Here is a 12539-nt window from a genome sequence, read left to right as displayed (position 1 = left end):
AATGCATCCACAAAACTACAACCTCTTTAAATGTTTGGTTTAAAAAATATAACACAGGATACAGTTTTTACCCATGGCAGCTGTGTTTGGCTTTGTCTTCAAGTGCGTGCAGCTATACAGGCAGCTGCTATGTAGCTGCCATAGTGAGCACTCCAAACGAAGGATGAGTTTGGTATTCATATTCCTTTTGTTGTCAGAGGCATTATTTTTGCATTTTGGAAGAGACAGTTTGTCTTGTTAAGAAAGATTTAAAAAACGTTATTCCAGGAAGTTAACTTGCAGAATTTATTAATTTTTCACCCCCGCTTTCCTCAAGGGACATTCCACCCAGCTCCAGTTGAAAGCTCTCTCTTCACATACTGTTTGTAAACACTGCAGCCAGCTCTGCTTCCATTCTCCTGCGCGAGCATCCTCCCCAAAACGGACTGTCTGGGGTACGTGTCCGTGTTTCTTTCCTGCTTTCATATTCCACGGTTTAAAAGAGCTGTCACATTTCTTTGCTCACCTGCGTTTTTTTCATTTTCTTTGTGTGATTTCATCCTGCTATTACCATTTGCAGCTCCTCCTTATCAGCTAAGAAGTGATCTGTTCCTGCGTTACGCTGCTCAGGACTGGTATCAGCCTTAGCAGAGCAGTGCAGCAGGGAGTTACGGCATTGCTCCTGACAATGCAACGGTCGCGTCCTTTTATTGTGTTAATAGGACTATTTTTGTACTGTAGCTCCTTCTATCAGACCAGTCTAAGAAATACAAGTATATAGTGTTACCACTGTTCCCCAAAATGATGCAGCCGTAAAAGTATATTGTTATGCTCATTCTGATGAGCATCTAAAGGCAGTTTCATGAACTGTGCCACATCTGACATCACTGAAAATATTTATCTCTAACGCACATGATGATGGTAAAGTCCACAGTGATCAGAATAGAGAGGGGGGAAAGACCCAAACTTGGGTTTTGTTTTTTTTTTTAAAAAAAAAAAAAAGGATTTTTAAAGGTGTAAATCCATGATTTAACTTGACTTCTGAATCACAAGCATCAGATTTCCAGGGTCAGCTCAGCAATGTTGCTTGCCAGACTCTCCAAGAGATCAGCGCTCTTTGCACTTCACGCAGATGCGTGAATTATAAAGTCTCTTACTGACAGTCTTTTTTGCTGCTTCATTCAGTAATGCCGTGATTTCCCCTACCCCTTACCTTTCTAATTTTCTTCACCTAGAAATATTAAAATTCGCTAATGAGCTCAGACTTGGGTGTCTTTTTTTTTTTCTTGCTTATTTCTAATACATTTGTAAAGTAGTTTGGTTAGGTGGAGGCTGTCTGTGCAGTACGGTGTTCTGGTGTACTTGAGCTTTTCTCTGCCTCCTCCACAGGAAAAGCACTGAAGCTGTCATGGAAGCAGCATTAAATCATACCACAGGTTACCGACACAGTGGGATACATAACAGACATTGTTTAAGGAAGGAAGAAGTCATGCCATTATTCCCCCTAGATATTAAGACCTCATTTAGCTCAGAGATGACGATCTATTTGGAAAGCAAATGGCTCCCTTTCTAATATCATCAGTGGGTGCTTTTTCAATATCCTGTATAATTTCGGACTGAAAGCACCTGTCTTCTCAACCAGATGTACAAGGCACTGAGGCATGACCGACTGAAACCCAGGCACTGGAATTCCCTCCTGCTGAGTTATTTCTTTAGAGATAATCTACAATCACTGTTTATCTGCAATCAGACCTCGTATAGCATTTTCTGTAGGTCTGATGAGACTGAAAAGCATTAGAAGAGCTTGCTCTTGAAGCAAGCGGCAGCAGTAATGCAAGTGCGTGCATACAAAGCGATAGTCTCGCATCTCTGCGACTGGACATCTAAAACACCTCTGAGACGAGCAAGAAAAGGGCATGATGCAAACAGTGAGGACTATATTTCAGTTTAAAAGTGGGAAAAGGAATATGAAACGAGCTGATTAGCTGGTCTCAAATACTTGAAGTATCTAGCGATTGTCTGCACAAAAGTTTGTCGTGATATTAGCCTGACAAGGCCAACCTTGGTGACAGCCAAGGGGCCATACATTTCTTGAAATAATTAAGCAAAAATATCTCACACATGGCTTCTCCCTGAGAATGTGGCCTTATCGGGTTTCAATTTTATTTTGGTTTTGTTCTGCATTATAGCTTGTTCTTCCCTGCTTGGGGTTGGCTGTGGGGGCTGTGGCAGGGGAAGCTGAGAGGAAGAGCAAAGTATGCTTCATTTATTTTGGAAAAATACATATTTCTTGCAGGCAAACAACTCCTATGAAATATTTTCATTGCCATGAGTGATTGTAGCTTCAAATGAAGATTACATTTATGATGGATCTGATGTTGTATGCTCAAGCGCTGAGGTATTTCAACGATCAGTATTACAGGAAGTCTTGTATGATGCTGATGCAGAAGCTGAAAAGGTTTGTTATCCTCTGAAATGAGGACAAATGGCTTTCTTGCTGCAAAATAAGCAAGTAACTTGTGGATAATGGCAGCCAGCAGTGAGGGGGAATAGCTTTGTGTTTTCCTTCTGGTCTAAAGGTTCTGGGCATTTTGACAGATGCCGTGCAACCATGAGCCAGCGCAGCAAAGTTGCTCAGGCCACCATTAGAACGGCCAGGTATTTCTGATGTTGTTTCTATATTTAAAAAAATAAATAAAACAGTGCTATTTTTGAACTGGCTGCACATGCTGATTGAGGGCAGCCGTTCCCATGAGACATCTCTTCTCTTATTAACAACCAGGACAGGTTAACTGGATAAAAGAGGATCCTTTTTGAGTCTCCGTTTGGAGTGAGAACAAAAATACAGTTTTTTGTTTATTTTGAGGCTATACAAATTTTTATTTTTTGCTTACACCTTCATCCAAACTCCTTTCTTGTCTATGTAACTTCACAGAAGGCTGGGCTTGCAGAAACCTCAGGTGGTGTTTTGTGAGCTCTTCAAGTTGATATAAATGCATGGTGCTGCCAAAAGGGAAGGTTTCACTTTCTCCCTATACCCCAGCCACAGGTTTCCACACTCTTCGAGGTCTCTGTTAGATCTGTTGGAGCCTCAAAGCCCTGCTGTGGTGTAAGGGGATGTTCAAAGGCACAGAAGTTTGGGAGATGCTGCAGAAACACTTTAATTTGCTATGCCAGCATCAATAAAGAAGTAATGAGGCTGAATGATTAATCCTTATTTAACATTTTTGTTACTTGAAGGATGGTTCCTCTTTTTATACCTTGAAAGTTAACACATGGAAGTGATTGGTTACATCATTTCATAGTAGCTGTCAAAACTTTTCAGTAGCTTCGAACTTAGTAGCTAGAGGAGGTCATGGGACAATCACCACTTGGCATGCAGTTTGTGGGTTTTTGATTGTTTGGGGGAAACAAGAGGCACTGTTGCAGGGAAATCTGGTAGCACAGATGTAATCACATACCCACAAGCATTCACTGGATATAAATGCTGAGCTTTGCTTTCTTCAAAACAAAATAAACATGAACATCTCCACTTTCTCTCTTGTAACTAAGACTTTTTTTTTAAGTTCTGAATTGTAAATCATCATATTAAAGAGGTATAGAAGGATTGCCTTGGATATGACCTGGAGATTTTGGGATCAGTTGACTCACGGTATGGAATGTGGAACACGTAGTAATACACAACCTGTGCATTCACAGGGCTTGTGCTGTTGAACCCATATCTGGTTTTGATGGCCTTGCATCCTGCTACCTAAATGAACAGAAATCCAAGGAGGTTGGGTTGTTTCACTTGGTGGTGTTTGGTTAATAGTATTTCTTGGCTCTACAGGCTGGAGCTGATACCTACTGGTGGTAGAATCAATTCTACTATGGTAAGTTAAAGAACGTTTTTCTAGATTACTTTGAACATTTTTCAGCACAACCGTCCCTGGAGGTATGGCCAATATCGCCCTGGCCCACTGGAGAAGCCCTGATATCTAGAGACCTGGTATGGCAGTCGTTTTTGCCCTTTTGCCGCATTTGAATGACCGTGTCATTGACCTGACTTCCTTGGGACCACACAGTGATTACAAGAAGTTGGGCTGAAATAGGCGTAGTTTGGACCCAATAACCTAGTTTGAGGATGTAAAGGGATAGAGCTCCCAAAGATACTACTACACCCTTAGCACGTTTCAGTAGAATTGGCAAGTGAGTGAGTACTGGGGACCCAGCTGTCGTGGTTCCATCATGAGTGGGGGTGGAGGAGCTCAAGTGGTCATTGATGGTCTCCTCAACCATCAAATACCCACCGGCTCACCTGCAGTAGTGGGGTGGTTGGTTTGCACACAGCTCTAGGCAAACCGTGGTGACCCAGCCATGCAGTTGGAGAACATTGGAGGCAACAAGAGTAGGAATGTGAAGTGGAAAGTGGAAAAAGCGGGGGCACAAGACTACTTCCTGCAGTGTGGGGAGCTTGGATTCTTAGATCCTGATTAGGAGGAAATAGGTCCCATCCAGAGTTGTATAAAAGTGCTGAATATTCTCTTCTTTCTCCCCTTTTTATCTTTTTTTTTTTCTTTTTGGTGGGGGGAATGGGGTGGAACAAGTACTTTTAAAGGCTCAAGTACCAGGGGACCCTGCAGAAAATGAAGTACTCAGAAGGACAGCCATTTTCAGTAAGTGGACTTAATCAGGCATAGATAATGGGGAGTTAGACCATCTTTGAAAACCATGATGTGTGTCACATAAAAGGATTGGAGACTTACTGTTATGAGTTTATTTAAGTGAAGTGAGATTTGGCTTCTTATGGATTTGAATCCTTCTAGGGACTATTGGCATGGAAAATTAAGAAGGATTTTGCCGGGGAGCTGCCTGGAGGCATTGCCTCTGTCTTGGCCATATTTATGCACACAAAAAGAACCAGAGACAGGATTGTTGGCCTCTGAAACTTCTCTAAGGCATTGAATAGAGTCTTGTGTTTCACTGAGAGAAAGCAGGATGTCATCTGCTAAAAAAGCAATTTTATATTCTTTATCATGGATTGTGATGCCCTGAATCTAATTTAAGGCTTTGAAGTATTCTGAACCTACTTGCATTATCACCAAATCCCCTCCAGTTAACATGTTCAGGGAAAGGTACATATCTTAAAAGAAATAGCCATGCAAGGAGCCTTCCCCATGATAGCTGAGACTTTCGTGCAGACTTTGCAAAGCGTAATCTAAAACTTCCTTGGCTGCAATTAAGTAAATCTTGTGTCCTACAGCAGTGAGATAATATCTCCACAGAAATGCTTTTTAAAAGTTTCCTGTTTCCATTGTGTTCTCAATCCCCATGGGATAATATTCTCATTCACTAAGTCCTGGGCCCTTAAAAAAATAATAATTAAAACAGGTGTGAGTCAGTGGGATTCCCCAACTTTTGTTTGGCCTTTGCTTAAGGAACATTACAGCATGCCCCGTTTATTTGAGCAGCAGGAGAGGTGCTGATGTTTGCACGCAGCTCGCTGAGCCCACAGCCATGAAAGCCTGGCGAGGGAAAACGTGGATTCTCAGGATGCACATCAGACCCTTTCATTCGATACTTTGTCTGCGTTGGCAGATTTTCCCCAACTCTGTCCCATACTATTTGTGTTTTGGCTCTTCTCTCTGAGGAAATGCTGTCTCACGATGAGCGTTGCATGGACTCAGTCCTGGCTCTGCTCGGACTCGGCGCATCTTCTAGCAAACAACTTCGCGTGCCTCAGTTTCTCCAACTGTAATGAATGCCAACCAAAAGTTAGAAGGGCATAAAAATAACGTAGCAGTTGCCAAAACTTTTTATCCTCCAGCTCACCTTTTAGGAGGCATTAGGAGGTTCTCCAGTGAAAGCTGCTGGACAAGTGAAACCTTTATGCAACTGTTCCCAAGATGTCTGGTTCTCCAGCTGAGCCTAATCCGCAGCTGAGTGGCTTGACTGTCTCCCTGATCTGCTAGAGACTTTACTCTGAAGTGCATTTTAGGAGCGAGACCTCTGTTCTTCTGAGGGTATTTTGGGTCTAATGCTCCCTCCTAGGGAACAGGAGGAGGAGAAAATGGTCCATAAAATTTCCATTACACTGAAAAGCAGAAACATCTGTTGGAGACTGCAAGTGAGGTTGGAAATGGTATTTACCAGCAACGAACTGGCATCTAGTCTGTTCAGACCCTCTGCAAAATAACTCGTTTCCTCCCATGGAAAATAATGTGAAGGAAGCTCTGAGTCAGGATCTGCCCCAGGCACTTGAAGGCAGCAAACTGAGCACTTTTAGCCAGGTTATTCTGCATGCACGTATGTACGCGTACGCCTGTGCTCTGAACGAGGTGCATCTCATGAAATCGCAGCTCAGCAATGAACTGTTTCTAATAACAAGTCTTACATAAAGTCAGCTGTTCTGCATCACGCATTTTGAGTTTAGAAACTCAGCTCTGTAAAACAGAGTTTCAGAAAATCAGTTTGGGGTTTTTTTGGTTATTTGTTTTTTTAAGGAGGGATTGTTGGAAGTGACAAAGTCCCCAAGATATCCAGAGACCTATGGTCCTTCTACTCCCAGGAAAAACATGTGTTATGGAAAGGGGAAAGGCCTACTTTCTAAAACAGTGCCTTGGGTCTACGTGATGCTTGCTTACTCCATGTATACGTACAGTTCTCTTTTTTCTTGGTAATTCTGGTGCTAGAAGGGCAGAACCTTCCCTGTGTCTGCAGAGCTGCCCCATGAGAAGCTGCTAGCAGGAGTGAGAGATCTTCAGTGCAGCCAATTCCTTTGTCTTCCTCTTACTCCGGAGGCTGGGGGAGCCCAGCTGCCCTGGCCACGTGAGATTCCCAGCATCACTGCAAGCCCTGATAGGTCACCACTGAACTGAACTGCACCTGGATTAATCAAATGTCTGCGTACATTTATAAGGAGTGAGAGGTACTTGCCTGTCTTGGGTGGGTATCGGTTACTCCTCGATTTTGTCCTGCACCAGAGCCCGGGCAAAGCCCAGGTGTGCTCTGAGAACTAACCAGAGCAGGCTCTGCTGGGGTAGGGGGTGTGAAATCCAGAGGCTGGGAGCTGCTGTGGGCAACCTCCTGTTTGGTAGCATCATCTCCTGTTGGGTGGGAGGTTGTGCATCCCTAACCGATGGCAAATTTATCACATGAAGCATGCCAGGAAGGCAATTAACATCTTTGGCTTCCATTTTGGGATGCTTTGCCAGCTTCTCCTTCCAGCCTGTTTTATTGTGGAGTGTTTAATTAAGAAGGAAGGGGGATTAAAATGGTGGTTTGAAAATCAAGATGCAAGAAAGGCTCTTTTGCATCACCGTGGTGCAGTGTTTCATAGTCACAAGGTGCTTCTTTTGTTCAAAGCCCTACCTTGCTCCAAGAGATCTGATGAGTAAATGAGTCACAGCCGGTGCTGAGCAGAGCCTGTGACATTGGCTGCTCTTTGGAATTAAGATAATTGTGAGTGCTACGCGCACTAGGAGTTGGCTACTTGTTACATTGATTGATTTAACAGATTATTTCCTCAGATTTGCGTAAATCATTTTGAGACCTGACTCTGTGGTTGCTACTGCTTCCCACGCCGTGCTGCAGTGTCTGAAGAGCCTTCCTGCGTGCAATGCCATGCACAGGATGGAAAACCCTAGCATGGCAGGACATGTGGAAGCCAAAGGTGCCAGGGAATGACGTGACCCTGGTCCCTTTGCCTGGAGCAATGCTTTGAATCTGTTTTTCCCCCTTCCACCTGTGCTACACAGCTGGAGAGTGCTCTGAGGGTGCAGTTGGTTGGGGAGTTGTGTGCATCCCTCTCAGGCATCCGGGCTGAGCGCTGTCAGATGCGACATCCCAGACTAGACCATTAGTTTGACTATACATGGCATTTCTTTCTGTCCTTCTGCCAGGTTTTCTTCTGAGAATAATATATGTGCGTTGCAATGCTAGCTAACGATGCCAAGGACTGCTGGAGGAACTCTTGCAAATGACCTGTTTTTTTGTGAGATAATCTGTGGGTTATTAAAAAGACATATATTTAAAAATCCTAAAGTCAACAGATTTGCATGAAAAATTGTCTGCCTTGTCTGGCTTACTTGACACTTTGGCTGTCTCAGAACAGATGGGACAGTATCCAGCTGTGGGAAAGGAAATACATTTAATGTTCATATTGTGGTCATTGAAATGTGAGGGGCACCAACAGGCTCATAAGGAACCACTGAGAAAATCCCCAAAGCCTATCAAAGTCTAGGTTGCATAATTTTGACATAACAGTGCTGCTCCGAGTAGCTGTGCTAAATCTAATAGCTGTCCAGGCTGTTCTGTACTGTCATGAAAGATTAGGCTGATTAAGACCAGTATGTTTCAAGAAATCATTTGTCCCTGCAGATCCACGCAGGATGTTCTTGTGGGCTTAAAGAAGAACCTCTGAGGAGGCAAAAAGTTAGTGGTTTGTGGGGGGAGAAAAAAAAAAAAAGAAAGGAAAAACAAGAGAGACAGCCTGGATTAAAAATTAATTAAATTAAAGATCCTCAACCATCCCTAACTTTCATCAATGTACCTAGTAAAAGATTTCCTCCTCCCCTTGTAGAATCAATTGCACATTGCTGTGATGGGTAGGAGCCGCTCTGGGTGTCTCTGGTCATGCGATGCTTTCTTTAAAGAGCTGAGCTGCCCGAAATAATTCCTTCTGTGCAGGGAGGCCTAGAGGGGAATTAAAAACTGGCAATGGCTCCATCTGTACTGCTCTTCCTCACTGCCAGCTTGCAGGGAGTTTCAGCAATGGGAGAAAACCCCCAAACTGGACTGTAAGAGTCACTTTACTGCTGCTAGCACGGTGCTAGCTGAGCTGCCCCACAGCAGGAAGGGCAGCTCCCTTATGCCTGAGCAAGGTCCCATGCAGCGTTGGGCAGCTTCCCTCTTCGGATCAGCTGTTTTCTTCCTTTTTGCTTAAGGATGAGCCTGGATTCATCTCTTCCCCCTCCCCCTTCCTAACTTTTGATAAACTTGATCTGCGGACCAAGCCTCGGGAGCATCTTAGCCGTGCGTAACGGACAGAACAAGAGCTCTGACCCGAAAATCCTGAACGTTCAGATCCACCTCCAAACTCCACAGCTTGAGCCCATCTCCCCTTTTAATTATACCAGACCATTCCCATGTGTCTTTGTCTGTAAAAGACACATCCCCTTGTATCTGTATCTGCTTTAAAATTATATCAATTGCCGTTTTTCTAAATCCCTCTATCAAAGAAATCCTCTCCCCTCCCTACTAAATCTCTTGCACTTGGAACTTCAGGGAACAGAGCAGATGCAGTTTGATGCCCTCATCCAAACTAATGATTTGTTTCTGGCCGAGAACATGTTACCATCAAGGGGTTTTAATATTCTGCAGAATTTAGTGGAGGCCAATGGAGTAGGAGGGGGTTAGATGCTCTGCCTTTGCCAAGATGTTTATGCAGCAGGAATGTTATTTATGTAAATCTGGAAGCACTCTTGAAGCGATAGCCTTGCTCTTGCATCTCAGACTTTTTTCATTAAGTCGTTGATCTTCCTTCAAAAAAAACTTTTTTTTTTTTTTTAAATAAAAAATCCCTCTGAAAACCTTAAAACTTGAGCATGAAAACTGCTTGGGGAAAAATATTTACTGCACAACTGCTCCAAACTACCCACATTATACAGACCACGGCAATTTCTTGAAGAATGTTGGGGTGACAGCTGACTGATGCAGGGTTTCACACATCCTCTCCCCCTCTTCTCCGGCTGACGCCTTTCTCCTTGTAAACGAAGTTATTGCATGCTCCACCATCTGACTCTGTCCTCTTCAGCGTGAGCCTGTTTCACCTAAACAGGCCGTGTGCAAACGCTAAATTAAAGTGCAGAGCTGGGAGAAATCCTCATCTTCAAGCTATTCCTTTCTCCCTGGTACGAAGCCCTGCAGAGGCCGTGTTTCTTGCATGAAGCAACCAAACTCTGGCAAAACCCCGTTTGTGCTTCTGAGCTTTTTGGAAAGGCTTGCTCTCCTTGTAAAGTTTTTAACATGTTTTATAAATTTCCTCCCTGTAAATAGCACAATAAATAAGTGCCGCTTTACAGCTTTGTCTGTTAAAAAGCAGCGCGTAATGAGAGAGGTCAGCAGGACAGGCTGGAGGGCACGGCACTGGTATCGTGAGTATTTTCTGTTGCATGGGAAATCGGGTGAAAGCCAAAGTGTCAGAGTCGGGCAGCACTTGTCTGAGGGATGGCCTGCTGAGTGCTTACCAGATGAAGGGAATACTTGTTGCTGAACTTGCTCTTCTTCTCCATCCTTCTATTGCCCCGTAAGAGAAGCGTGGCTAATCAGAGGTGCTGGTGTGCGTTGCTGCATGGTGCAGCTTTTGGTGTCTGAGGAGGCAGGGATGGCAGCTCAGGGGATAAAGCACTGGCAGGCAGAGGAAGCTGGGATTAACGTGTTGCATGGAGAACAGGGTAGTTGCATTTTGTGTGTATGAAGCTTGACAAATTGACCCTTACCCACCTTCTCTGGAGGGGCGTGGGTGGCAGGCTTGCGGAGGTACTGCTCCAAACTCCCCGCTGTCTGTCCCGAAGAGCTTTAAAAATATCTCCTGAACAGCTAACAGCAGTTCTGCTCCCTGCAGGGATGCGCTGTGAGAAACCACAAAAGCTGGTGACTGCTGAGACCTGCTCCCTTCACCTTCTGGTGCCTGGCGAAGCTCCCCCGGCACAGAAGAGGCTCGCTGCCTCTGCACGGCACGGAAATGAAAAGCACTGGAGAGGTGGGTGCTGTGTTTCAGGTATTTGAATATGATGATTCCCATATACATGCATACAAAACTGTGAACTTGTAGACAGCAGCCCCTATCACTGCTGGTGCAGCTAAGCGGGGCCCTGATGCTGAGCATTAATACAGGATGTGCAATGAAGTAGCGGGTTTGATAAGCAACGTGTTCCTGCACACCAATAATGGGAACCACTGGTGACTAGGAAGTGAGCAAAGTGTGGACTGAAATATCCTGGAAAATATCACTGATCAATAACGTTACCAACTGCCAGGTGGGCAATGGAGCCCATACAGCTCTGAGTCTCCATCAATGCAGAACTCTTTGCTTGGCATGTAATTCCAGTGACTTATTACAGATAATTGAACTCCCTTATCTTTGGGGGATTTGCATTATCTGCAGTAGCAGCAGAATTTGACCATATCTGATCCTCTCTGAGCCCCAGCCGATCCAATGGCAAAATATAAACATCTGCCTGGAAACTGTTTTTGAAGGGCATATATGGTAATAGTGGCTCAAAGGCAGAAGAAAGGCACCTACGGATAGCACGACTGGCATCACAGGCCAGTATTTTCTGCCTGTTGCTCTTCTGACTATAGCAAATGTATGTAAATCATGGTAGTAGCAAAAGGCGGTGAAACAAGTGGTGACCAGAAGCCAGATATTAATGCTTTTATGACAGAACAACCCAAGCACTTTCTGAATGCTGGGGGAAACAGAAGGAAGTTGTTTTACAGTCAGCACCTGATCGCAGCGAGGCCATCGTCATCCAAGTTTGTCTGAAGCTGAGAGTGTGCAGGGAAACATCTTGAATCTCCCATTAATTAACCCTTTACACTTTCACATCCCAAGCTGTGTGAGACGGCTACTTTGAGTGAAGGAGGAAAGAAGTGCTATGGGCCAGACCCATGGAAGTAGGCAAATTACACCAGATGTGCATCTGCCTTTAAGCTCCAGCCATAGAGCTAAAATTAGCTTATAGAAAAGAATGTTAAAAGCAACCAAGATGCATTTTTTTTTATTGCATGTTTTCTTTTGTCATGATTTTTTTTTTCCTAGTAGAAGGTATGAGTCCAATTATCTGCATTTTCTCTGAGCAGTTGTTACTGAGGTTTATTAACATCTGGTGTTTGACCTAGACCATCAGTGTGTGGCACTGGTAGCAAACAGGATTATGATGTGGCAAGGGGACATTCTTATGTGCATAAAGAATTCTTGGACTCCTTCCCGCCAGGGATGCTTGGATCCCTCAGAGATGGGTGTGGGGTTTATGAGGAGGGGGAGGAGGGGTTACTTGCTGGTTTTCGACTCTTGATGGGTAACACCCTACCCGTGGGGCAAATAGCAGGCAAATCAGAACCAGGAAGTGATGTGGCACATGCACATGAGAAATGATGGGTGGGGAATGTTAACCAAACTCGAAAGGAACTTGGGATAGGTGCCAGGTTATGTTCTGGTTCAAACCCTTCAGCTTGGCTCCTAGTTCATCTCAAGTCAGTGGCCCATTCGGTAAAACCCTTATCTCTAAGAAGACCTATGCAGCAAGGGGCAGGGAGGAAGTTTCTCTTTGTTTTTGTTGTTAGACGTAATTTGGACCAGAACGTGACAGGGATTGTCTGACAATTGCTTACTCATGGCTCTTGTGTTGCTCAGCACTCCTTCCTACTCTGTATCACGCAGTTTATGTTGAAAGCAACTAATGCTCTCAGCATGTATTGTTGATGAGCTACGAAAGGTTTCTTACGTACGCTTGGTTTCTTTAGTACAGTCTAACAGTAAGAACTGATGCCAGGAGCCAGAGCCCAGGCAGCAGCTC

The 12539-nt window shown here is 44.3% G+C and overlaps 1 protein-coding gene across 2 annotated transcripts in view; it reads left to right on the top strand.

Annotated features, from left to right (window-relative positions):
• The window catches only part of ASB7 (ankyrin repeat and SOCS box containing 7), an 85607-nt gene that overhangs the window by 50113 nt on the left and 22955 nt on the right, over positions 1–12539 (top strand). For both annotated transcript variants that reach the window (XR_010834127.1, XR_010834126.1), the window contains exon 7: positions 10583–10720. The gene's annotated coding sequence lies outside the window, so the exon portion shown is untranslated. The remainder of the gene's footprint in view (positions 1–10582; positions 10721–12539) is intronic.

The sequence above is a fragment of the Anser cygnoides genome, chromosome 11 (genome assembly GCF_040182565.1).
Source record: "Anser cygnoides isolate HZ-2024a breed goose chromosome 11, Taihu_goose_T2T_genome, whole genome shotgun sequence".
Classification (NCBI taxonomy): domain Eukaryota; kingdom Metazoa; phylum Chordata; class Aves; order Anseriformes; family Anatidae; genus Anser; species Anser cygnoides.
The sequence above is the reverse complement of the archived record's forward strand: the minus strand, read 5'-3'. Positions and strand labels throughout refer to the sequence as shown.